At 48.0% G+C, this 15,616-nt stretch overlaps 1 protein-coding gene and 1 long non-coding RNA gene across 4 annotated transcripts in view; both read left to right on the forward strand.

The window, feature by feature from the left end:
- The window catches only part of KIRREL3 (kirre like nephrin family adhesion molecule 3), a 351,687-nt gene that overhangs the window by 162,937 nt on the left and 173,134 nt on the right, over window positions 1-15,616 (forward strand). The gene's annotated exons all lie outside the window — the stretch shown is intronic.
- On the forward strand, window positions 10,170-12,013 carry LOC111939405 (uncharacterized). The gene is made up of 3 exons (XR_002869266.2): window positions 10,170-10,726; window positions 10,873-11,051; window positions 11,448-12,013. It is a non-coding gene; the product is annotated as an uncharacterized LOC111939405 (long non-coding RNA).

The raw sequence follows: 15,616 nt of genomic DNA on the forward strand, positions 1-15,616 counted from the left end.
TTCAGCATTGACCAGCCTGAGGAGACACGAGTTATTCTTAAGAAAGTCGTGTATCTTCTTTACTTTGGCATCAACATAAATAAAATTACTTATCTCTCGGATTTAAATGCTCTGCACCTTTAGCAGGCAATAAATTCTTCTCTCCTGTCCTTTTACGTATTTATTTTTTGCTCCATCCTTCACCTCTGATTATGAAACTGCAGCTTCCCTCTCTGCTCCGAGCAGGGGGAGGACCCCAAAGTTTCCCCCACCCTTCCACTCGTGTTTTCTGGGGAAGGACGCGCAGTGCCGGAGCAATGTCTGGTCCTTCCCAAATCCAGCCTCACCTTTCCCACCATCGTGAGCCCCACTGGGGCTGGCAGGGCTGTTCACTTCCCCAGGTGATGGGTCAGCCCCAACTTTCCATCATTTCGGTGTAAATTGCTGCCTGGGATGGCAGCTGGTGATGAGGGATGGGGCTGGGGGGACCCTGCTGATGCTGTAGGTGCTCCTGGGCTGCCATCACCACATAAATCCCAAGGTTTGTGCCATGCCAGGGGTGGCAGTGGAGAGGCAGGGGGAGCTGGGGACACACAGAAATGGGCAGAGCTTATCAACATTTCATCCTTTCTTCCCTCTCTCCTTGGTGCTTGGTCTGACATGACCAACTCTGCTTCACTGTGCTTTCCATCCTGGATTTAAAATGGAGATAGGACAGTGAAAATAATCATTGCCTTGGAAACCCACGTGGATCCTTGCTGTGGTGAAACCATGAAGTCCAAACTGCTGCTTTCAGGTGGGACAAGCTGAAATTGGTTCATGGAATCATAGAATAGTTTGGCTTGGAAGGGACCTGAAAGAACATTTCATTGCAATCCCACAAGGAAAGGCTCAGCCCTGAACCAAGAGTGGGCAGGTCCTGTTGGTATCATCTCACTTGGCAGGCAAGGAAAATCCTGATGGAAAACCCACATTTTCCTCAGAACAAAATTCAAGCAGTAATCCCAGGATATCTTTCGTCAGGAAGATTTTGCTCTTGCCCTTGGAAGTCCAAAGGGGTTTGGGATGAACAGTTTGTCTCACAGATAGAACTGCAACAGGAAAAGGGCCCCTTACCTGCACTCATTTATTTATAATTTAGAGTCCATATTTTCCGAAGCCTTCTCTTTCTTTTCCAGCCCCCCAAAAAAAAAACCTGGCAGCAATGACATTTTAACAGGAAATTAAATGAAAACATTTATTTTGAATTGACATTTTGACTTGAAATGCTGATTTGTTCCGGATTTTTAAACCAGAGAGCAGCAACGCACGGTTGTTATAAATGAGAAAAAAAGGAGGAATATATGAAAAATAGCCATGAACTCTCAGGACACGTCAGGGACAGAGAGGGGACACGTGGCTCCTGGGGAGCTCTGTAGGAGCCAGACTCAGCTTCTGCACCAACCCACCTTTGCATCTAATTTGAAACAAGCAAAAAAAGGGCAATTTTCTGTTTTCATGAGAAAGCTAGAAATTTCCATGAGACACAGAGAGTGAGAATCAATTTTTCCCATCTGCCGTTCTCCATTACCATTGGAGGGTGATAGTGTTGATGTGTTGAGGTTTTGCCTTCTTTAAATATCACTGGTATTTATTTTCATTACTCGTTCTTAATTCTAACGAAGCTGAAGTCTCCTCTGTGCCCTGGTGGAGAATTTATCCCAAAAAAGCATCTAGAAATGTTCGGTTTCTTGGTCTGCAAACATCCTTTCATCTCTCCAGCATCCCATCTGTCTGTCTAGCTGCTCCTCCACCGCTTCCTTCCTCTTCCCTGTGATCGCAGCCACCACGACCTGTGAAATGAACATTTTCATAAAATCTTCGTTTGCATTTCAAACGAGGCAGAGGCACAGAAACCCACAGGAAAGGAGAAAAAAAGTACAAAAAAAACAACTTTACTTTCTCGGTTCCTCCTTATTTCTCACATCTGAAATGATTATTAAACATGTCTGAAGGTAAAATCTCAACTCTTCCCTATGTGCCTCCAATGGAAATGGTTTTCCTTGGATGTTCTCTTCCCCTCAGCCTCTTCTGGTACACTTTGGATGGGTTTTTGTTCTGTTATGATGAATTTGTGTGATGTTGCCCTCTAATGGCTGATCAACAGGAATTTTAGGAACCCTGCCCAAGAAATCCTCCCTTAGTTTTTTGTGAGAAATGGTGGGAGTTTGGAGATAAATTGTTTGGGGGTTTCTCCGTACCCAACAGAGAAGCGGGAAATGCACATGAAACTCTCATTGTGTTGCCTCTCCAACCCCCTTGTCACTCATCCCTCTACTCCAAAATAGAAAGAACCAAAATTAGATGTTTAGGACGGCATCTTTTCCCCCACAAGCCCTTTCTTGGCTGCCTCCATGCTGCAGGAGATTCTTGAGGACCTCAGCAGATGGCTCCCAGCACTGCAGCCTTCCGACGGGAGCTCCTCCACTCCGCTCCTCTTTGAACAAGGGAAAACATTTTGACTTGAACTTTCATACATAATGATGAGGGTTGGTTACCCAAATCCACACATTTTCTTTAGTCGTTTTCATTTACTACTGTTTTAAATTATTTCACAGCCTTGCAAATCTCTTCCTGACAGCCACAGCCCAGGCACGGAAAGGGAGAGAGAGGAAAAAAAACCCCACTAAGCGTTCATTTCTCACATAATATATTCCAATCCTGTTAGGTCGTGCTGGTGAAGGTAATATTTCTGGCATTCATTTAATGAAATTGACAGTGATGAATGGTTAATTATACAAATTACATTCTTATTAAATCCCCTGGAATCATTGCCTTAGAAAGTCTTAGCTATGGACTTCTCGTGCAAGATACTTTTTTTTTTTAGGAGCATCTTTACTGCTGGCTGCTGCAAAACCGCCTTCCAAAAAACCTTGAAAAGCATTAAAAATCCCCTAGTTAAGTCAATTACTGCAGATAAGTTAATCTTAATGGGATGCTTAAACCCCTGTCCTTGCATGAGTTTACTCTTCATCCCTCACTCTCGGCTCTGGAGGCTCCGGAGAGAAAAGTTTTCTGACAATTGTTGTGACAAATGGATTAAGAGTGGATAAACAGGTCTGGATGCAAAATTTGTATTTCAAACCAGTTTTTGGCAGAATTTTCTCCCCGAGCTGGCAGTGAAATTTCCCATTTTGGGGTGGAGAGCAGCGGGAAGCCTGCGTGTCCCACTGGATCAGCCACTGGATGGGGATGCGGTGCCCTGGGAGCTGTGGGCTGCTGATAAAGAATCATAGAACAATGGGATCATTTTGGAACAGCCCTGTGAGATCATCACTTCCAACCATTAATCCAGCACTGCCCTGTCCCCAAGTGCCACATTCACACATCGTCTGAACACTTCCAGGGAAGCAGCACCAAACTCCCCTCAGTAGTTTGATCCCTCTGTAAGGTGGACAAAACCAGCCATGGACAAACCTGGTTTCTCAAGAAGCATTTTTAGGAAGAGAAGGCACCAACCTTTAACCAACCAGGGTGCTAAATCCCACTCCCAAGCCCTCCAAACTCATGGAGTGGTTTTAATTGCAGGGCACGGGATGAGCTGGCATTATTAAGCAGGGACACTCGGGAGTAAATGTAATAAATAGACTGTTAAGTTAAGCAAGTTTTCAGCTTCAGCAGTGAGAGTGGCCATCTATCTTGCGTGGCTTTCTGCATGCTTCATTACCACATGTAACCACACTGGAAAAATCAGCTTCATCCCCTCTAATTAGATGATAAGTTCCCTAAGATGTGTGTTAGTGCTGCCAGGCACCTGACGCTCCGCCGCGGCGCCCACTTCCCGCAGCTCCCGGGGAAATTTATTACCCAGCCTCATATTAGACTTAAGTTAACATCACTTAATCTTCTTACTCGACAGAGTTATGTATGAGGCACTCAGGATATATTGGCCAGGATTTAGGGGCTCTGAAGGGGGGAGCTGTGCCAGGGGGATAGAGGTGGGTGTAAGGGGGGTGGAGTGCTCTGAAGGTGATCACGATGCACTTCCCCATCTCTTTATTTCTGCTGATATCCCAAAGGGACAGAGCATCTCCTGCAGCCTCTCCTTATTCCTTCACTGAACTTCAGGCTGGTGTTGCCTGGCTCTGTCCAGAGAACAGCAGCAGCCAGTAATTAAGAAAGAATCCATGACCTCTGTGAGGAGGGAGGAGAGTGTGGAGTGTTGTTGGGCACAAACAGACTGTCACCAAAAATCCAAAACCTTCCAATGATGTAGGCTTCAGAACAGTGTCCATCAGGTCCAAAAACTACCACTGGGAGCATCACCACCCACTCCCAGCAGCTCTCTGCTCCTGGGCTGGACCCAGGTTCTTTGAGCCCAGAGACAAATGGACATTGTTTTCTTCCTTATTTTCCAGGGAGGCTGGAGATGCACAGAGAGTTCAGGGAGCTGTCACAATTGAACAACTGGTTTTGATTTGGGTTTGGGGTTTCCTCCATCTCCCTCCTCCCTTCTCCTCAGGATCTGTGTCTCCATAACAAAGTGCTGAACCTCTGGTGCTTTCTGGAGCCTGGAATAAGCCAAAGGCAGGAGAAATGATGGAGCTGCCATCACATCTCCCTCTTTTGACTCAATAAGCTTCATAGTCTCTGTATAACCACCTATATCACACCAAGACAGGAGGAGCAGGGGGAACTTTATGAGCTGGTTAGAGCAGGCAACTCCATCACCAGCCATGACTATTATTATAAAATATTCTGGAAGTTAACTCAATAAAAAAACTAATAATGAGAGGAACCATCTCTGCCTTTGTTTATGGCTTCTTTAAGTGTATAAATGAGCATGAGGTGATTAATGAGGGTGATCTGAGAGAGAAAGATTTGCATGCACAGTGCTTGAATTATTTCCTTATTGCATGTGCTTCCCAGTCCCTCTGTTTATTGTGCTGCTCAACGCTATTTAATACAGAATGACTAAAGTTATGAGATCCTATTTATTCCACCTGACACTGTCCCCTCTGCCAGCTCAGCCCCTGGGACAGATAGCGCATGCACAATGAATTCAGAAAATATATTAAAAAGCAATTATAAACTCCCTGCCTTCGGTGTCCTGGCCTTATTCTTCACAGCGCTCCCTGAGCATTTGCATAATGTCTACAGGCTCTTGTGGAGTTATCAAAACATGAGGAGTCTCTTATTTTCAAGAACTGATGGGTTTAGGAGTTAAAGGTTGCCAAAGGTGCCCTGGTACCCTCCTTCTCCATGCTCTGGTAAATGTTACTGGTGCCAGTAGCTCATTCCCTGCCCCACCAGCCACCCAGGAGATGGTGGCAGCTGGAATTTTGCCAGCTCAGCCCATGTTTCTTGCATTAAGCAACGTCCTTTGCTCTTCCCACAATGATGGCTCTGTTATTAGAATTTCATTATCTTCCTGGGCTGCTTTCCTCACTGCTTTCTGCTTTATAGACTTCTCAAAACCTCTCTGAGGGACAGGAAGAACATCAGGTCGAGCTGTTCCCATATGATGGGTAATTTTTCTTGCCTCAGACACTGCAGGGTTAGATCCTGTTGACTGTGAGCTGTATTTCACCTCTCACTCTTTCTCCAGAGCTCTTCAGCCAGAGGATTCCTATTCCACATTGGATGTGCTCTCAGTGCTGGAGTGGCACTGGGATCATCCTGCACATCCACAGCCCATGGGCTGCCCATGTGCTGAGGCACAAACCCACCAGTCAAAGACCATTTACCCTGCAAGGGTGACAGGCACCAAAGAGCCAAAACCACAGCTTGGAGGCTTTTTGAAGTTGTAACAGCACATTGTGTAGTTTCAGTGGGATTTGGGGGTTAAAATGATGGTGAAACTGGGGTGTTTCACCATTCATAACAGGGGAAAACTGCAACAAAATCAATGCAACTTTGCCAGGTTGTGCTGGAAAAACTTCTCACCTGGATATCCCACTGGTTTATTATTGATGTCTTCTCTTACGCGTAATAAAACATGGATATGTTGCAAATCCGAGGTGGTGTTGAACCAGCTGGCACTGTGTGTCTTCATCTAATTATACACAGTCCTTTGGGTTTCATTCCAGCTCCGCCATAATTCTCTTCCGCAGGATTTTAACTCACTCCCGGCACAAAACGCTTCATCTCCGTTAAAAGTGAGGGTGCGAGCAAATAAATTAGCATTTCAGGAAGTACTTGAAGGCTTTCACAGCCTGTCTTTCCCCAGAAACTGTTTATCAAGCATCTTAATACCGACCAATTTGTACACCTCAAAAATACATTTATTCTGTAAATTGTTTATAGAAAACCAACAGAAGGAAATGGGCTTTGCTGCTATTGAATTCATTAGTAGCAGACTGGCTGATTGCTTTTATTCCTCCTAACCTATTGTATATTTGATTTGCTTGGAATATTTTATATACCTCAGCACTGAATGCATTCTGTGCTGGGGTTTCAGGGAGTTAAATCAGCCTCAGATTGAGGGATCAGACAGAGCTGCTGCTTTTTGCCCCACATGTTGGGTTTTTTTGGAATAAGTAAAAGATGCAGGGTTCCCAGAGCAGCTGTGGCTGCTCCACCCTGGAAGTGTCCAAGGCCAGGCTGGACAGAGCTTGGAGCACCCTGGGGTAGTGGAAGGTGTTTCTGCCCATGGCAGAGACTGGGATGAGAGGAGCTTTAAGGTTCCTTCAAACCCAAACCATTCTGGGATTCTATGATAAATTAGATTATCTTGTTTATCACCACTGTTCCCTTGCAGTTTTCCCCTTCTGCAGATCTTCCCCACATCCCTGTCCCACCCAGAGCTGTGGGTTCACTGCACCAGCACTCACGGCTGCCATGGGGACAGTTTTGGGTGAGGTGGCAGGACCTGTATTTGGTGATGGAGTTTGTGTCAGTGTGGTTTGCCTCAGGGAACACTCCTCAAAGGCCCTAATCCTTCCTGCTCAGGTTTTTATTGCTCCTTCAGAAGAGGGGAAAAGGCCCTGAGAAAGCACTTGTGAGCTGGTGTCTCCTCACGTCAGGTACAGGGGCTGCAGAGGGAGCAGGCACAGTGGGAAGCTCCAGGTGCTTGGGAAGAGCAGCTCTGTGAGGAGCAGCTTCCCAGGGCTGCATGAGCTGCTCAGGATCACCCCAAACAGCTCAGTCAGGCAAGGAAAACTCACTGAGGAGATGAGGTCACCCTTGGGTTCTGCTGCAGGCTGGCCTGGGGCTCTGCTGGGTGCTCCCAGCCCTGGCCAACCCTCACTCCTGCCCTGGCTCACACATCTGCAGCCAAAGTGGCACCTACAGAACATCTTGGAGCACAGAACCTGCAGGTTTTACCCACTTGGCTGGATGTGGTGGGCACTGCCACAGGATGCTTTGTCCCTCTCTGCCTAAAGTCACCCCATCATCACCTGAAATTCCATAGTCCCCTTCCCTGCAGAGCTCTCTCTTTACAAACTGCCTGTTCTGGAGAGCAGGTCAGGTCTGAATGCTGCTCCTGCTGCCAATGCCTGATGTTTATAGGACCCAGCTGTGGATTTGTGCTTATATTTTCATGTGATTCACTGTGTTTAACCCAGTTTGTAACAGGATTCACCTGCTGGCTTGGCTGCTGTGACCTCCTGGGTATAAGAAGCCAGAGCTCCCCAGAATTTTCTTGCTGTTTCTGGAGTCTTATTCTCCTGTCCTATATAGGGGAATCTAAGGAAGAGGTGAGAATAATAGGGTTCATGGGCTGGAAATGGGCCCCAAAGCCTCTTTTTTTGTGATTTGATAGTAATTCTGGTTCCACAAAAGAGGAAGTACAGGATTCACTTTGACCCAGGAGCTGCCACACCTCTCCTGTGAGTGGATCATGTCTGCACTCACTGCCTCCTCTGTGCCACATGGGACAGGGTCCTATGGGAAGCTTTCATCCCTGATCCCACAGTGCCAGGCACTTGTTTGGGATGTGGTGAACAGCAGAGCTCTTTGGTCACAGCACTGGGCATCTGTAATCAAGCCCTGTCCACACTGTGTGTGCAGAAGAGGAGGTTTAAGAGATTGATGGTGTTGAATCTGAGAGGCAAAGGGAGACTTTCTCCTCCAGGGCTCCAGAACAAACCCCTGGAAAATCAATCCATCAATTATTTGCATTTCCCCCTTACCCAGTACTCTCCTCTTCCATTTTCTTCTCCTCCAAGGCACTGGGCTTGAATTTGAGTGTGTGAGTGAATAAAATATGTACATTTGGCTGAAAAATATGTAATAGTGAAGGGAATAACATTGAAGGGAAGCAGGACGGGGCCACGTGTTCCTTGGCAGGTACCTCACAATTTCCCAAAGCAAAGGGCCAAGATCACCTCCAAAGGTCAGAGATACCATGAAAATAATTCTTCTCCCCAAAACCCTGAGCTTTGGGGTCCTCAGCAGAGACTCATCTTTTGGGTTTGGTGGAAGACAGAAGGCACAGGGAGAGGTTGTGCTTTCATTGGGGGATGAGTGTTGGCTACTGGTGGATGTCATTTTAATGTAAAGGAGCTTGTGTGCTGTCCCAGTCACACAAAATTCCCTGTGGACATTTAGGTAGACTCCCAAATATCACATCAACTGCATGCACAGAGCCGTGTATATCCCTGCCAGCATCCTTCCTGAGGCTGATCCAGAGCTCCAGGCTCGGATAGGATCCCTTGCAATACCTTTTGGATACTTGGCATCCAACTGCACTAATGGTTGCACTCAATGGTCTCAGAGACTTTTTCCAGCCTGAAAAATTCCATGATCTTCAGGTCTTTGCTAAAAGCCAAGTGGAGAAAGCAGCAGGGAGAGGAGGAAGGAAGGGACCAGGATTGTCTGGCTTTGGAAAGAAGAGGAAGGGGATGCAGGGGAGCAGGGTGGTGTTGAGGGGGGTGGAAGGGTGACATTTCTCAGCCAGTCAAAGTTTGCAGGAAAACAAACAAAGCCTTTTCCAGACCCTGAGCCTCCAGTGAAGGGAGGCATTTAGCTCCTTGGCAGGGCTCCTTTGGAAGCCTTGGCATGACCCACTTTGGAGAGCAGGAGCCAGCAGGAGACTTTTCCCCCTCTTTGAACAGAAGTAAATGGGAGAAGGAAAATAAAAACAGAAGAAAGAGGCAACAGTGCTTGGGGGAGAATTTTGACACTAGCAAAGAATATTTCCTTTAAAAGGACAAATCCTGTCTTTTCTCCCCCTTTTCTATCTAAAAACCCTCCTCATTCCAGCACTGCTCCAAATGGGGATGTTTGCATCTGCCTGTGGCATTGTTGTTCTGTCTCTATTCCTCCTGCATCTAGGCCAGCAAAAATGCAGGTGTTCTTCTCCTTCTTCACTCAAATCCCAGAGAGTTCAGGGGGTCTGGGACACTTCCTGGGGGAGCAGGGAAGTCTGGGCGCAAGCAAACCCCTGACCTGCATTGCTGTGAGGTGGGCAAGGCATGCCTGGAGTGCCAAAATCCTGCCCCAGCTGAATGAGCATGGCAGGGTTTCATTCCACATCCCTTTCTCTTCCCTCTTTGCATGCTGGGGAAGGAAGGGAGACTCAGCAAAGGAAAAGGGTGGATCCACCCCAAAGCTGTGGTCTTGTTTTCTGTCAGAGAGAGACAAAACTTTCTGCTGAGCTCGACTTCAAAGGCAAGCACCAAGCCTGGAGATATTCATTTTAGAAATTCATGTACAGCTGCATTAGTTCAGGGCTTCACATGTTTTATCCACTTGTCACGATTAGACATTATTATTATTGCTGCAAACAGAGATGGCTGAGAGATAATAATTCTTTATGAACCTCCCGTCACAATTAATGTGAGCTCCATACTTGTCCATTTACTGAGTTTTAAGCTAATCACTCCTTATATGTGTTTCAAGCCTTTAGTGAAGTACAAATAATTTGAACTAATTAGCTTATTAAAAGAAGGGAATGAAAACAAATGGCACATGAATGAATTGTGGGATTTCGTATGGAATTAATATCTCACTAATACATGTGGATTTGGTAAATTCATTATGCATTCATAATCAGACCTGATGAATCACCTAGCTAATTCAGAAGTAATTAGGCATGAACCGCTGACACTTATTTTAAAGTGTGACCAAACTACTTGGCTCCATCCTCAGGACCCAATTACAATCTCCAAGGCAGAGGGAAGCACTGCTGTGTTCCCTGTGACACCCACCAGGGTCACACAGTGAGACCCTCTGGGAATTGTGGCTGTGCTCCAGTGATCAGGTGTGAGGGTGTCCACACTTCCAGCCCAGCAGCTCACACTGGGAGGTGTCCACTCCCCTTTCCTGGAATTAACAGTGCCATTGCTACCCTTGGAACCAGCTCATTTTTCACTCCTTGGCAGCTGATGCATTAGCAATCCTTGTAATTATTTACTTTTCGTGTTATTATGGCTCATGCAGTGCAGCACTTTCCTTGTCCAGCATCCCACAGAATGTGGGGCTGACCCAGCCCCCTGGCCCAGCCAGCCTCGGAGAGGGGATCAGGCACCCAGGGAAACAGGGGTCCACAGAGGTGATGTGGGAACAGTCCCAGCCAGCCAGAGGGTTTTGGAGGTGTTGAGACAAAAGGAAGAGCTGGGGGAGCCCTGCTGAGAGTCACAGGGGATGGGAGGAGTGGAAGAGAGCACCAAGGGTGTGACAGGAGTGTGGTGGGAAGCATGGAATCAGCTGGCATCAAGGATGGGAGGAGTGGCCGTGTCACAAGGAGGGCAGAGCACTGTGACAGTGATCTGTGAGCTGGGATTCAGGCAGGACACGAGCAGGGAGAGTTTGCTTTGCAAAGGTCAGAGGAAAGGATTGTGGTACCCAGGGAGGAAGGCTCCGGGGGGAGCCTGAGCCCATGGGAGGAGGGGGAGGATGATGCAGGAAGGCTTTGTGGGGAGAGGAGCAGGATCCTGAGGCTGAGGTGATGCTGTGCATGTGGATTAGGGAACAGTCTGAAGAGCTCTGTAGCAGCTGCTTTGGGCTTGACCTGATGGTGAGGCATCCCCGAGGAGAGGCAGGATGGCAGCTGGGCTGGGGAAGCACCCACGGCTCCCTCTGTGCCAGAGATCTTCCTGTCACTGAACGGAACCTCCACTGCAGATCTGTGACTCATCTGCCTCCAGGTACCAAACTTGTGTTTGCAGATAAGATTATCCAGGGATTAATTGTAGAGGGAGAAGAGAAATGTAGATTAGTCATCCCTTGAGAACAGACATAGATCAACAGCATTTAGAATTACCTTTGGGTGTTTAACAGCCACGGATCACCAGAGTACCTGAACACCTACCATGTAAAATCAACAGTCTCGTTAATTATGAAAAATAATTCATGTCACACCAATCTAAACCCACTAAAATCTCTTCTGCATTCATCCCAGAGGCAGCTGTATCATTCCTGCACTCGCCCCAGGGCCAGTAGAATGCCTTGAATACCATTTCTTCCTATACCTTCTCCCAGAAAACAGGGGTGGGAAGGCCTGGCAGCAGCACATTTCCATTGCTTAATCCTCCCTTTTGCAGGAACCACTGCTGCTGAGAGCCCTGGTGGCATTCAGAGCCAGGAATGCACCTGGGAAATCATCTTTGATGTCTCCACCTGTGTGTCTCCCTGCATCACCATCTCTCTGTGCACCCAAGCTGGCCCTGGTCGTGCAGCAGTGGGAGAGGATGGATTTGCCCTGCACTGGGTGTGTGCCTGTAGGTGCTCAATGATTCCCAGCCCCTAGAGACAGCGTTTGGGACCACACCCCCAACATTCCATCCCCGACAAAATCCAGGGCGCTGGCTGCATGAATTGGGAGCTTTGGTTCCACTTCTCAGAGCACATGTGTGGCAGTGGGATCTTTCCTTACCTAAAAGAAGGAAGACAAAGTGGGAAAAACACATTCCACGCACACCAAGGGCTGGAGGTGCCTGGATCCACCAGGAGGGCTGGGCCCCACTCAGCTCCCGCCGGGTACTTGCGATGCCGCACGCGGATCCAAGCGTGGTGCAATCACAAAGAATAAACAGCAGCAATTACTTAATACTTGTGGTGATGGAGTATTGAAAATTAGCGCCAGAGTTAAGCGCTAATAAGACACGTAACACACCGTACGCCTGTGAGTTTTATGGAGTAGAATCAAGAGTAAATAAAATTACAATTTAAACAAAGGCAGATAATTTAATTATCTTGTAGGCACAGTACTAAAATTTGGAGTGATTGGCTAATCAATACGTTATTACACAATGCAACAATGCGACCTGCCCGGGAGCTGGTAGGAAATGGATACTCGGGAATCAGAGTGAGTCGCTGGTTGGGGTGGTGGGAAGTGCCAGACCCTGGCAGATTCCTGGGGCTGGGATGTCTGGGAAGCGTCATTAGCATGCAAGGGTACCCATGGGAGCAGAGGTACAAACACAGAATCATTGGGATTGGAAACCCATCTGAGATTGAGTCCAACTGTTCCCTGAGCACTGCCAAGGCCACAGCTGTCCCCAAGTGCCACATCTACAGCTTTTGAACACCTCCAGGGATGGTGATTCCACCATTGCCATGGGCAGCCAGTGCCAATTCCTGACCAAATTCCAGAGGACTGGAGCTGAAGAAGGAAGCAGTGTTAGGTGCTTTCTCTGATCCCCTCACGTGTTTTTCTGATTCACAGGTTTTCAGCACTTTGACATTTAAATTTGACATTTAAATTGAACTTTCTGGAAATGAGCAAAATGAGGGAGGTAGGCACAGCTCTGGGAGCAGCGAGGAACTGCCACCTATAAATACATGTGTAAAACCCTTCCCCAGAGCAGCATCTCAGCCATGGTGCATCCATGTAAAACCACCCAGGATGGTGTAATGCCAGCCTTCACCACCAAAATGCTCACAAGGTCTTTGGAGCTCTCCAGTTTGTCCCTGCCTTGGGAGGCCTTCCAGACAAGGGGAAAAGTCTTGTTCTCTCTTGGTGTCTCTTTATATTAAGCCTTGAGGTCTGTTCTCCATCCCTGATGTCCTCCAGGCACAACAAGGAAGCGCCACTTCTCAAGGCCATGTGAGCTCACAACCCTTTTGGACCCAGAGATTCCAACCCCTGAAGCTCCTAAATATCCTTCTCCACATGAGACAGATGAGGAGGACAGAGCTGTCCCCTCACACGCATCCCATCGGAAATGTGAACAATGAGTGTTCCTACAGCCAGATCCTCAGCTGGCAGGATCTGGCATTGCCATGCCAGTGTTGGGGGGCCCCTGCCAAATTCCACCACCTGAGGATTCAGCTGAGATTTGTGAGGAGCTGTAGCTGCACACCAGAGTTACCTGCCAGGCTCTGGTTCCACACCAATGCCAATTCTTCTAAGGGAAAGCAGCTCTGCTTTCCAGCCCATTGTATTTCGCTAATTTAATTCTATTCTGTATGTCAAATCACATTATATATTCACACTGACGGAGGATCTATTTTTTTCTTTATTAATATTAAGACATTTATTTGTCATTTTTTAACAAAATTGAAAAGGAATCAAAACCTCATTTTCTGGCAAAGCAGCATTGTTGGTGTGCGTGCACCACTGCTGATGTCTCGCTGTGTGTGGCTTGCCTTTCTCTGCAATTTTTTTTTCCTTTTCCAAAGTCCAGCTCTGGGACACAACTCCTCCACCAGGCTCCCATGGGATTTCATACAGCCAAACCCCTCCTCCAGGGAGCACATCCCAGTTTGGAAGGACCAGCAGGGAGGGCGCCAGGCAGCTGGGGTGTGCAAATGCTGCTCTCTGATGCAGGTGGGATGAGATCTCTCATCCTGTGCTCAAAGGACTCTCACAGTGAGCACTCACAGTCATGGAACTATGGAATGGTTTAGGTTGAAAGGGATCTTAAACCTCATCTTGTTCCAATCCTCTTGCCATGGGCAGGGACACCTTCAACTATCCTGGGTTGCTCCAAATCTAACCTGGCCTTGGATGCTTCCAAGGATCCAGAAGCAGCCACAGCTTCTCTGGGCACCCTGTGCCAGGGCCTCATCATGCTCATAACTAAAAATTTCTTCCAAATATCCAGTCTAAACCTATTCCCCCTTGCCCTGTCCCTCCAACCCTTGTCCCCAGTCCCTCTCCAGCTCTCCTGGAGCCCCTTTAGGCCCTGCAAGGGGCTCTGAGCTCTCCCTGGAGCCTTCTCCTCTCCTGCTGAGCACCCCCAGCTCTCCCAGCCTGGCTCCCCAGTAGAGGGGCTCCAACCCTTGGAGCATCTCCGTGGCCTCCTCTGAAGGCAAGGATAGGGGGCAGAGTGATTAGGAGAGGGGATTTGGCTTGTCCCATGAAAATCCTCCTGCAGCTCTGCCACAGGTGATTCCAGTACCTTGTGCAATGACAAGATGAACATTCCATTTCTCATGAGGACATGAGATCATCCCATTTATTTTGTGATTTGCCCTTGTAGACTTTGCACTTCTCTCTGCACAGAGAACATTCAAAGCAAGCGATGTTGTTCTGGGAGCCCTTCCAGCCTGAGCAGTGCTGAGCTGCTCTATCCATGGTTGGGAACTGTCCAGGAATTCAGTGGGCAGGGGCAGGAAATGGGCTGAGTGTGCATGGAGGTGGTGGTGGGCTCTGAGTCTGGAAACCCCCTGACTGAAAGGTTCTGGGGTCCAGCCAGACCCAGTTACAGGGTCTGAACCGCACTCCTCACTCATTACACCACAGGAGCCCTGGACAGTATGGAAAATCTCCCTCTGTGACCTTGGTGGGGAGCAGATGACCTCTCCAGCTGCTGTAAAATAATTTTAGTGATGTTTCAGGGAGAAGATTATTATTTGACTGAGAAACTTCAGCATTTTGTGGAAAACTCCATTTTCCTGTGAAAGGTGAAGATTGATAGCTGGGGAAATGGAGTGAGAAGTGGCAATGGCCACCTGAAGTGCACAGGAGTGTTTTCCCTCTGTCTGCCTGCCCAGTGCTTTGTCTCCTTTTTCCCAAGCAAAATAGTCCCAAACAGCTCTGATTTTTCCCTTTTCTTAAAAAAATTATCAGTTTGGGATTTTTTTGAAGGATGTTAATTCCATGTTGTGGCTGGGGGGAGCCCATCATGTTTTACAAGGCACTGAGCTTCTCTCTCCACTTCCAGCCACAAGCTGGGTGGTTTGTGTTGTTTCTTCCCTGGTTTGAAGATCTTTGGGGCAGGTTCTTGGGAGAATCAAATAGCTTGGAAAAACTTTGTTCATCTCCAGCTGCCATGGATCTGAGCTGTGGCTTTGTCATTTATCCTCCAGCACAGACCTTGCTGGAATTAAGGACACAGAACAGAGTGGAAGTGAAGGGATGTGCCTGCCCTGCCCATGCACATTCCCACAGCACAGCAGCCAGGAAGGGGTTGGGTGAGTTTATGGCATTTTTGGCTAATGAAGCAGAGATCTGCATTGCAGCAATTGCAGAGAGGGGTGGAGATGCCAGCAGGGGCTTTGCAGGGAGTGCTGAAGCTGAGGCTCGGGGACCTTTGCTGAGCTGGACAGGTCATTGTGAGGCACCTGGGCTGGTCCAGTGCCAGCACTGGCAGTTCTGCAGCTGTCACTGTCACATGGGGTGGGTTTGGGCAGGGCTGGCACTCACAGGTCCCCATGTGGCCTCCTGCCAGCAGACAGGGCCAGTTGTGAGCTCCTCCATCCCACCCTGACTCAAAGAAGCTCACCTCAACCTCTCTGACCCCCACTTGGCTCCCCAAGTCCCTCA

The sequence above is a fragment of the Cyanistes caeruleus genome, chromosome 23 (assembly GCF_971803275.1).
Source record: "Cyanistes caeruleus chromosome 23, bCyaCae1.hap1.1, whole genome shotgun sequence".
Taxonomy (NCBI): Eukaryota; Metazoa; Chordata; class Aves; order Passeriformes; family Paridae; genus Cyanistes; species Cyanistes caeruleus.